Below are 10,614 nucleotides of genomic sequence, written 5' to 3' on the forward strand. Positions count from 1 at the left end.
TTTTATTTTTTAGGTATAATTACCTTAATTGTCCTTATATATTGGGGCAGTATTCAGTTTAGTATAGTAGTTTTAAAAAAAATCAATTTAGTCCTTATGTTTTTTAAAATGTATCAAAAATGGTATTTTTTGTTAAGTGGCACCAAACGGCGTTAACTGATGCTTATTAGGCAGAAAGAAGTAAGATTAAATTTAATGAGGTCTGAGATGTCAAGTGACGTGGATGGTTAGATTAGTTTAGTGAAAAAATGAATTGGGGGATAGAATTTCTAGAAATTGAATTGGTGATCTTCAGATTCTGAAATCGGTGATGCGTTGGACTGGTTGGATTCGATGATGAAGGCTCCTCATTTTCCCTTACTTCGTGGCGCCCCAATGCCCACGGTGGCCACCACCTCCATTCCTCCACACTTCAACCTCTCGCCAACCGCAACCAAAAGTTCTCCCACCACATTTGAGCTTCACCTAGAGGTTTTCTTACATATCCTTTTGCTTTTTTTTCATTCATAATTGCTAATAGCTGAATGGGTATTCCCTTATTCGCTCTAAACATCAAAAAGGTCACTTTTTTATTCGTTTGTTCATTGAAGTTTGGATCTTTTTTATGATTGTTCGTAAACCATGCTAATTAATTAACGAGGTTGGGTTTATCATAATGGCTATCCTGTAAAACGCGGTGAGTCAAGGTTTGAACCTTGACTGGTTAGAAGATGTGCCAATGTTTAGTGTTTGACAATTTATGGGACAGGATTGTTCTAGAGGAGGATACTTGCACGGGGTAAAATTGCTAATTTCGTTTTTTGAAGTTTAGGATAAATTGCTAAAACCAAAATTGTTGCAGTATATGGTTGCAACATTCCCTCAACTCGGTTTACAATTAAAATTTGTAAACCTTAATTCAAATTTTAGAAACCCTAACCCCCAATTCATTTTTTACTAAACTAATATGTCATCCACGTCACTTGACACCTCAGACCTCACACTAAACCTAATCGCATTTCTCTCTATCACATAAGCACCAGTTGACGCAATTTGATGCAACTTAACATGAATGACAATTTTAGATACATTTTAAAACACATAAGGATCAAATTGTGGATTGGCCTGTCCCGTCCTTGGCCCGCATATGTTGTGGGTTATCTGGACCCACCCCACATTCTCACCCTATCTATTGGTGTGTTTAATAGACTTCGTTGGTGGTTTAAGGTAAAAAAAAAATATGTGTGTTGTATTGTTTTGGGTTGGGTATGCTGGCGTGGATGTTTCCAAAAAATGGGTTGTGGGAATTGTTAGAATAGATGGCTTTAAACTAGAGGGGGTGAATTGTTTAAAGAGGATTTTCGTAAACTTTTAAAACAAGAATGAATTTATCTTAGGAAACCATTGATTCAAAAATTCAGTTCGCCAAAACCGCAAGCAAAAGCTGCAGTACCAGAAAAACAATCGGTTATTTATACCAGCAAACAACAAATAAAACTGAATTTAAAGAGTTAGAGATAGAGAGATTGTACACAGTTGTTTATACTGCTTTACTCCAAACCCAAAGCTACATCCAGTCTTCTCAGAAACCCTGAGGAAATCTACTAAGCAACCACACCTTGATCACTTACACAACAACCAAGAGAATGACCTTGAACACCTCAAGAAACACACTCTCCTTGGCCAACACACCTACACCAAGATTGCTGATCTTGATCCCCTCAAGAACACACAGTCAATCTTAGCAAACACAAAAACGAAACTTGTTTCACAGAGAATACAAGGATTACACTTGTTACAAAAGATAATCTGAAATCAATACAAGCAGAATCCTATTCCACAACTTTGATCAATCACACACTCTTAGCAATCTTAGCTCTTTGAAAAACTCAAAAACTCTTTGCAAAACTTGCCAAAGATTAATTGTCAAATCTGTTTTTCTGAATATATTCAAAGATGTAGTTTGTTATCAAATCTTAACAAACTCTTAAATTGCATTAAAAGATTGGTCAAAGCATTTCATGACTAGAGCGTAAGCAGTTAAAACATTTAATGCTCAGTCAAAGCTAAAATAGTTTTTCTGTTATGGTCCCAAAACAAACAATCGGTTGTTTCCTCGAATCAATCGGTTGTTTTGGTACTTAACAGTTCAACCATTTTAAAAACAGTTTTCAATCTTTTTCTCAAAACACCTAAGTATAAACAATCGGTTGTTTCGACAAACCAATCGGTTGTTTTAACTTAGTTTGAAAACATTTTACTTTCACAAAGATTGAGATTGCTAATGCTTTAGATTTAATCAAAGGGTGGATTACAACATATAAACTACCCCAGAACTAAGCTAAACCAGCACAGCAACACCAAGCACAACAAAGGCTTCAACATCCTTCAAAGGGTTTGGATTCTTCAAAGCTTGAGCACCACTTGGTTCAACAATCTCCCCCTATTTGATGAAGACAAATCTCTTATGCTTGTGCTGTACCTGATTAAATCTGAAGCAGTTCCTGCAAGATACAGTTTTGAACAAAGCATAGAACTTCTGATATTTGGTTAGCACAGATAAACAGTAATAAACTTCAAAACTAAATATCAGGAAATATTACTCATCCCAAACTGTTTTAACAAAACTTAAACATAGCAGAAACACAACATATATCTCCCCCTATTTGTCTTCACAAATAGACAAAGAGAAGAGATAAAATAAGATATTGTTTTGATTACATCAGAATTAAAGCAGTAACAGCAGAAGGAAAGAAATTTAAAAACCAGATAAAAACAGAACAATCGATTGTTCCGATAACCAATCGATTGTTTTTCCTTCATTCTTCTTCATCAGCAAACTGAAGATCAAAGATTTGATTTTGAACAGCTTCAATCTGTTCATCCAGAGTCATGAACCTTGCATCCATGTTGTTGAATCTGTTATCAATGTTCTGGAAGTTGCTAACACACATATCATGAAGATTCCTTTGATTCTCCCCAAAAGTATCAAGCCTATTGATCATGTATCTTTCAAAAGAAGACATGGTTGGCATTCCATCTTCTTGATCTCTAGCACCAGCACTAGGTCCAACATCTTGATAATCTTCAGGTGGATCTTCATGTTGAACATCCATATCAGCAGGTTCATCTTGTTCAAGATTAGCAGCACCACTAGATGAGGCACCATGATTACCATCCTTGCTTATCCATTTTCCACCTACTTTTGTAAAACCCATTTTGCTGAGTGATCCATTGTTCAACTCTTGAGTTGACTTGACCAACTCAGAAGTTTCATCTTCAAGGTTAACTTCAAAATAAAGTAGAAATTTAGATACCAAAATAGCATATGGATAATGATAATCACCTAACCTCATGGCTTTTCGCATGTGTTCTTTGATGATATGGATCCAATTGATTTTGATTTTCTTGGTGATGCAGAAGATATATACCAGATCTTCTTCAGTTAGCACAGAATGATTACTCCCCCTTGGAGTTAGAATCCAAGTTACAATGAGAGCAAGCAATCTCTCATCAAGCTTTAGACCTCCAACCGAGCATGTACTTACTTGAGCATGTTTATTCTTCAAGCAACTCTTGTAGAATTGGATTTTGTTAAAATCTTCTACCACTCCAAGGTTTCCCTTGTTGATTCTAATACCAGAGAACTTGAGACCAGCAACAGCAGTCCATACTTCATGAGTTATCTCCATTTCTACACCCTTCACATGAGAAACTAGATTGTTTCCCTCAAACTTTAGGTTTGTGTAGAACACCCTCACCAAATCTGGATATATGTTTCCCTTCATCTCTAGGAACCTTCTGAGAGATTGATCCTTGAGCAATCTTCTCACATTATCAAGTTTTTGACTTTTCAGCCAATCAAAGCATACAACCTTGGGGTTGTTTATCTTTTTGATACTTGTTTCATACCTATACTTCTCAATTAGATCATTGTCTCCAAAAAACCAGCCTTCTAGCCTTCCTCCAGACCTTACAGCTCTGGATTTGACTCTCTTTGAAGTGGGAGGAGTTGATTCCATGATGGCAGAGACGAAAACAGAGAGAAGCTCACTTCACAGATTTTTGCAAGAGATGTTGCAATTGGTTGTTCTTTGTTGAAGAGATCAGCTGCACCAGATTTTATAGCAGAAAAAGAATCAATTAGCATTTAATTTTATTCAGTGGGTACTTGATTTTCAGAGAGAGGACTTGACTATGCTCTGCACAGAAAATGTCAGAAAAAGCTGAGAATCACATGGTCTTCGCATGTGATCTTTGACTAGTCATTAAGGCTCTTGAATTCCAAGATTTTGGGATATTCTCCTTTATGACTGTTGTAACTTCTTTCTGAACATGTTCAACATTAAACACAGATTCTTTGACCAAGATTCTTTCTTTAAATTGATCTGCAACGGATAGAAATTTAAACTAGCAATTAAAACAATTTCTTCATAATGCTGTCAGACCCAAAACAATCGGTTGTTTTTCTCCAGCAGTTAAAACTGTTTTTGAATTTTAACCATGAGCAGAAGGATTTCAAAGCAGATAACATTGTGCATAATAAAAATATTGTTTAACCATGTGAAAGCACTTTGAAACAGAAATTAAGAATAAATAAAGGAAAGTCTTATCCTTATTTTAATTCTTCAATGAGCCATGTGCTTTATGATCAAGAAGCCTCTTTTCACTATAGAGGTCCTTTGCATATCATTGATTCAACTTCAATGACGGTCTTTCTCTTCAAGAACCTGATCAGATGACTCAGTCCCTCCTTTTTCTTTATTTTTCCTGCATAAAAGATTTCAAGTAGCAAGATTTGGTCCCCTTACAAATTTGGGTCCGTTTGACTTTTCTTTGCAGTTAGAAACTTCACATCCCTTAGGAGTCCATTTCATAAAACCTCTTGGAACAAAATATCTCCTTATTTTACAAAACCTAACAGAGTGGCCTTTCTTCATGCAGTAAAAGCATGTAACAATCGGTTGTTTCGTCTTAACAATCGGTTGTTTTTCTGATTTTCTTGAAAAACTTTTTGAAAACTCATATTGCTTGTTCTGTGGATTAAAGCCTAAACCAAGCTTTCCAAAAACACAGCTTTGAGATGCCAAGACATTCTCAAACTTAGATTTCCCTTTTGAAAGTTTGTCCACAGTTTCAACAAGATAGTGAACCTTTTTCTCAAGATTTTCACAATTTCCACAAATAGGAGTATCACACTTGCAAGAAGCATTTTTTAAATGGTTTTCCAATTTTTCAAAATCACTTTTTGCTTTTTCCAGATCTTCTTCAAGTGATTTAACTCTCTTTTCAAGCCAACTGTTAAGATCTTTCAATCGGTTGTTTGAAAGAACCAATCTATTAGCTTCATCATGTGTTTCTTGAAAAGCTTCAAGTAATTCACTGTAATTTTGTTCATTTAAGGAAGCACATGAACTTACCTCACTTGAGCTGCAAGATTCATCATCATTTTTAGCTACCAAGCATATGTTTGCTTTCTCCTCTTCACTTGATGAAGAACTTGATGATGACACCTCATTTTCATCCCAAGCTATGTAGGCTCTTTTTGTCTTGCCTTTCTTCTCCTTGTAGCTAGATTTTTTCTCTTTGCTCTTGTTTGGACAATCTGCCTTTATATGACCTTGCTCACCACAACCAAAACAAGTATAGTTATTTGAATTAAAATCATTGGATTTCTTGTTTCCATACATATCTTTGTTGTTGTCTTTGTTGCGGTTTCTCTTTAGGAATTTGCTGAACTTTCTTGACAGCAAGCTAAGGTTTTCCTCATCACTATCATCACTGGAATCTTGCTTTTCCTTGTGCTTGGATGCTTTTATGCTCCTTGTGTGCTTATCTTCACTCTCTTGAACATTGAGTCTATTCATCTCTAACTCATGTTCCCTAAGCTTTCCAAACAAAGAAGCAACACTTAATGATGTTAGATCTTTAGATTCGGAAATAGCAGTTACCTTTGGTTGCCATGCTCTATCAAGACATTTCAAGATCTTGATGTTCAGCTCTTCTTTATCAAAAGTCTTGTCAAGGCTCATAAGGTGATTGATGATGTGCGTGAATCTTTTCTACACCTCAGCAATTGTTTCTCCTTTAAGCATTCTAAACATCTCATACTCTTAGATAAGAGCATGCTTTCTAGCTCTTTTCACCTCATTTGTTCCTTCATTAGTGACTTCCAAGGTGTCCCACATTTCTTTTGATGATTTGCATTGCGAGACCCTGAAAAACTCATCAGAATTTAAAGCAGAGGTTATAATATTTTTGGCAATGCAATCGAACTTGACCTTTTTGCTTTCTGCATCAGTCCATTGAGACCATGGTTTCTCAATGACAGATCCATCCTTTTCAAACTTTGGAACAAAAGGACCATTTTCAATTGCATCCCAAATTCCTTTGTCAAGAGATTTCATAAATATTTTCATTCTTACTTTCCAAAACTGGTAATTCAGACCACAAAACAAAGGTGGTCTGTTAATTGAAGCACCTTCCCCAAAGGTAGTCTATCAGCCATTAAAAAAGATTTTTAGGATCAACTTGAATAACTTTCAAGAACCAAGCTCTTGATGTTAATTGTTAGAATAGATGGCTTTAAACTAGAGGGGGTGAATTGTTTAAAGAGGATTTTCGTAAACTTTTAAAACAAGAATGAATTTATCTTAGGAAACCATTGATTCAAAAATTCAGTTCGCCAAAACAGCAAGCAAAAGCTGCAGTACCAGAAAAACAATCGGTTGTTTATACCAGCAAACAACAAATAAAACTGAATTTAAAGAGTTAGAGATAGAGAGATTGTACACAGTTGTTTATACTGCTTTACTCCAAACCCAAAGCTACATCCAGTCTTCTCAGAAACCCTGAGGAAATCCACTAAGCAACCACACCTTGATCACTTACACAACAACCAAGAGAATGACCTTGAACACCTCAAGAAACACACTCTCCTTGGCCAACACACCTACACCAAGATTGTTGATCTTGATCCCCTCAAGAATACACAGCCAATCTTAGCAAACACAGAAACGAAACTTGTTTCACAGAGAATACAAGGATTACACTTGTTATAAAAGATAATCTGAAATCAATACAAGCATAATCCTATTCCACAACTTTGATCAATCACACACTCTTAGCAATCTTAGCTTTTTGAAAAACTCAAAAACTCTTTGCAAAACTTGTCAAAGATTAATTGTCAAATCTGTTTTTCTGAATATATTCAAAGATGTAGTTTGTTATCAAATCTTAACAAACTCTTAAATTGCATTAAAAGATTGGTCAAAGCATTTAATGACTAGAGCGTAAGCAGTTAAAACATTTAAAGCTCAGTCAAAGCTAAAACAGTTTTTCTGTATGGTCCCAAAACAAACAATCGGTTGTTTCCTCGAATCAATCGGTTGTTTTGGTACTTAACAGTTCAACCATTTTAAAAACAGTTTTCAATCTTTTTCTCAAAACACCTAAGTATAAACAATCGGTTGTTTCGACAAACCAATCGGTTGTTTTAACTTAGTTTGAAAACATTTTACTTTCACAAAGATTGAGATTGCTAATGCTTTAGATTCAATCAAAGGGTGGATTACAACATATAAACTACCCCAGAACTAAGCTAAACCAGCACAGCAACACCAAGCACAACAAAGGCTTCAACATCCTTCAAAGGGTTTGAATTTTTCAAAGCTTGAACACCACTTGGTTCAACAGGAATGAGTTCTGAAATTGTTACTTTGGAATGGGAAAATCAAATTTGGAATTGGAAATCTGTAAGAAAAAACACATTCCAAAATGGGATGCTCTGAAATGGAAAGTTATTTTTTGAAAGTGAAAAAATTAATTCCAAATTGATTATACCATAATGCAGTTATTTCCTATGATAGGAAGAGAAAAAAACCTCCATAATCATTTTCGTCATTTCATGTTTTTGATGGGGCGTGTGAAGAAGAATGATGATGTGCAAGAAGAAATACCCTAAATACGTGTCAAAAGCCTAAAACAAAATAGAATATTTTGGGCTTCTAATACTAACAACTTTTCTTTCTATAGGCGTGTTCTTCCCCCACTATATTGTTCTCTGACATACACTGTACCAGTAACGTGAAATGATAAAAATGTTCTTAGTTGTTTATTAAGTAGATTTAGGCATTTGTCTTAATGGAAGAGGCCCCAACACCAATCCATTGAAAGGCCACCAAAATGGAAAACTGAAGCAACCACTAGAGTTATGGTCAAAGAGGGGTCAAGAGGACGCATTCTACATGTCATAAACTCTAATGTAGATTAGATTTTAATTTCTTGTCAAAATTAGATTAGGAATTTTATTTGTATTTTTTACTTAGATGAAATTTGGCACCTAAAAACCAACCTTGGTTAAATTAGGATTTCTAAAACACCTAATTTTAACCAAGGCCGGTTATGTTTAACCAAGGCACATTTTCCACAAATTTCATATTTAACATGTGCTAAATGTTTTCCATCACATGTTAAATATGCTACATGTGCTCCATGTGCTAAGTGTAAAAATGGGCGCCACTTTCAAAGTTCTTTTCATTTGAAATTCCCTCCAATTCTCTTTTCATATTCAGCCCACTCTTGCTATATATAGAGGAGCTTGGGTCATGTAAATTCAAGATTAATTCATTAGTGAAATACTGCCAATTTTGTGCCATTCTCACTCTTTGCCTAAAACCTATTAGGATTAGGCTCTTAATCTTCCAACCGTCACCTTCCAAGTGAGATGGCCTCACCACTCACTCTTCATACTTAGCATGCACCTTCAAGGAGTCCAACTCTCTACGTGAGATCCTTGTTCCACCATCAATCCATGGAGCTTCCGCAAATTCACTAAAAAACCGCAAAGAAGAAGACACAAATTCATCATTTGGTATCATGAGCTATGGTTCTACAAGAGTTAAGTGTCTTCTTTCATTTTAATTTGTGTTTCCTTCTTGTTTCTGTGTTGTTCTTCATTTCTCCATAATTTCTTGCTGTTTTTTGCATTTTAATTTGATTTAGGTGTTGTTTGAAGAAATTCAATCGGTGCATTGTGTTCAAATTGTTCTCGAGCTTCTAATTTTCACATTGGTGTAGGAATCTATATAGAATTGTGTTGTTGTTTTGTTTTTAGTTTGTTTGAGTCTTTATTGCAATTTTAATTGGTTCATATTGTGTTCATTTGAGTCATTTTGATTTTTGAATCCAATTGTGTTTTGTCAAGTCATGTTTCTCCTAATTTGTCATCAATTCCATGTAGTGCTGATTTTGTTGATAATTTTGGTTTCTTGACTTGATTTGAGTCCAGATTTATAATTTTGTGTTTGTTGATCCTTTGGTGCATTTTTCTTTTTAGTTTGAGTTCATATTTATGTGTTAGATCCATATAAATTCATATACATCCACTCCATTGTGTTTTTTAAGTTTCTTCAATCTGTTTTTAATTCCAGAATTAGGAATACTCTGTTTTTCAAATTCTGTACTGGCTGTTTTTTGTTATGAAATTAAAATACGTTAAAGAAAATTTTTGGAAATCTGAATCTATACAGATTGATGTATTAGAAAAACAGAAAAAAAAAGAATCAGATCAAAAGGCAAAACAGAAAAAAAAAATGATAAATCAAACAAAAAAAATGTGCATCCTAGCGCCAAAAGAAACGGTAATTGGACAAGAATTTTGAAAAATTTATCACAATTATTTGGTGCATAATTTTGGTGTGATTCCAGCGCCAAAAGTTTGCTAAGACCTTGAATTGTTTGTGGTTCAAATTTCAGAATCAAATTTCAAATAGCCAGCTCAGCATAAATTTTATAAGTCACACTTTTTGGACCTAAAATTTCCACTAGTACTGTTTTGGCTTTTCTAATCAATTCTAGTGTCATTCTCTATGTTCAATTTGTGTGCTACCTTTTGTTGAGTGCCTATTTTTATTACTTGTCCAATATTATTCAATACTCCTTCTAGTTGTGTCATATAAATCAAATCCATTTGCTGTTGTCCTATTTTTAAATTTGAATTGTTCTTTGCTTTCATTTCTTGACCTCTAAATTGTTTATGAACAAAATTCAAATTGGTGCTTGTTAAGTGGAAATTAACCTTGTGGTGAGTCCATCCCTACTTAGTAGTTATTGTTTTGAAGATTTTAATTGGCTAACCATAAGAGGTTAAGGAGTTGCAGCAAATATAAATACAAATACATACACATTGTAGAACACATCAAGGAAGATCAACCATAAGCCAAGGAGTGCATAGTTTAGGAAATCTGAATTTTATTTTGTGTAATACAATTTCTTTGTATTTCTTTGAGTTGTAATTACATTCAACCTTGATTAATTAGTGGATTAATTGCGTGTAGACGGTGAGTGTGTCTTCAATGGCTCCAAGTGTCTAGAAGCCTCACCTTAGGAATCGTCTAGTTTAAAGCTTTGTAGTCAGCAATCTTTAATTTGTGCTTAGTTAATTGCTTTACTTTAATTACTTGATTTGCATTGTTTTCCTTTGCATAAAAATTGACTTTTCATTCCTAATTGTGATCTAAGTAAATTACTTAGAAAAAGAATTGTGTGAAATCTTGAGGGATGGGTTTTGGCAAGGAAAGACTTGGTACTTAAGAGATCCTAGTGATCCACCTCTCTTTCCTGGAAAACTACCTT

General features: G+C 34.6%; 1 long non-coding RNA gene across 1 annotated transcript; it reads left to right on the forward strand.

The window, feature by feature from the left end:
* Positions 1-269: 269 nt before the first annotated feature.
* Positions 270-10,315, forward strand: LOC137814427 (uncharacterized). Its single transcript, XR_011081646.2, has 2 exons — positions 270-471; positions 8,664-10,315. It is a non-coding gene; the product is annotated as an uncharacterized LOC137814427 (long non-coding RNA).
* Positions 10,316-10,614: the final 299 nt, after the last annotated feature.

The sequence above is a fragment of the Phaseolus vulgaris genome, chromosome 1 (genome assembly GCF_051622355.1).
Source record: "Phaseolus vulgaris cultivar YP4 chromosome 1, ASM5162235v1, whole genome shotgun sequence".
NCBI lineage: Eukaryota > Viridiplantae > Streptophyta > Magnoliopsida > Fabales > Fabaceae > Phaseolus > Phaseolus vulgaris.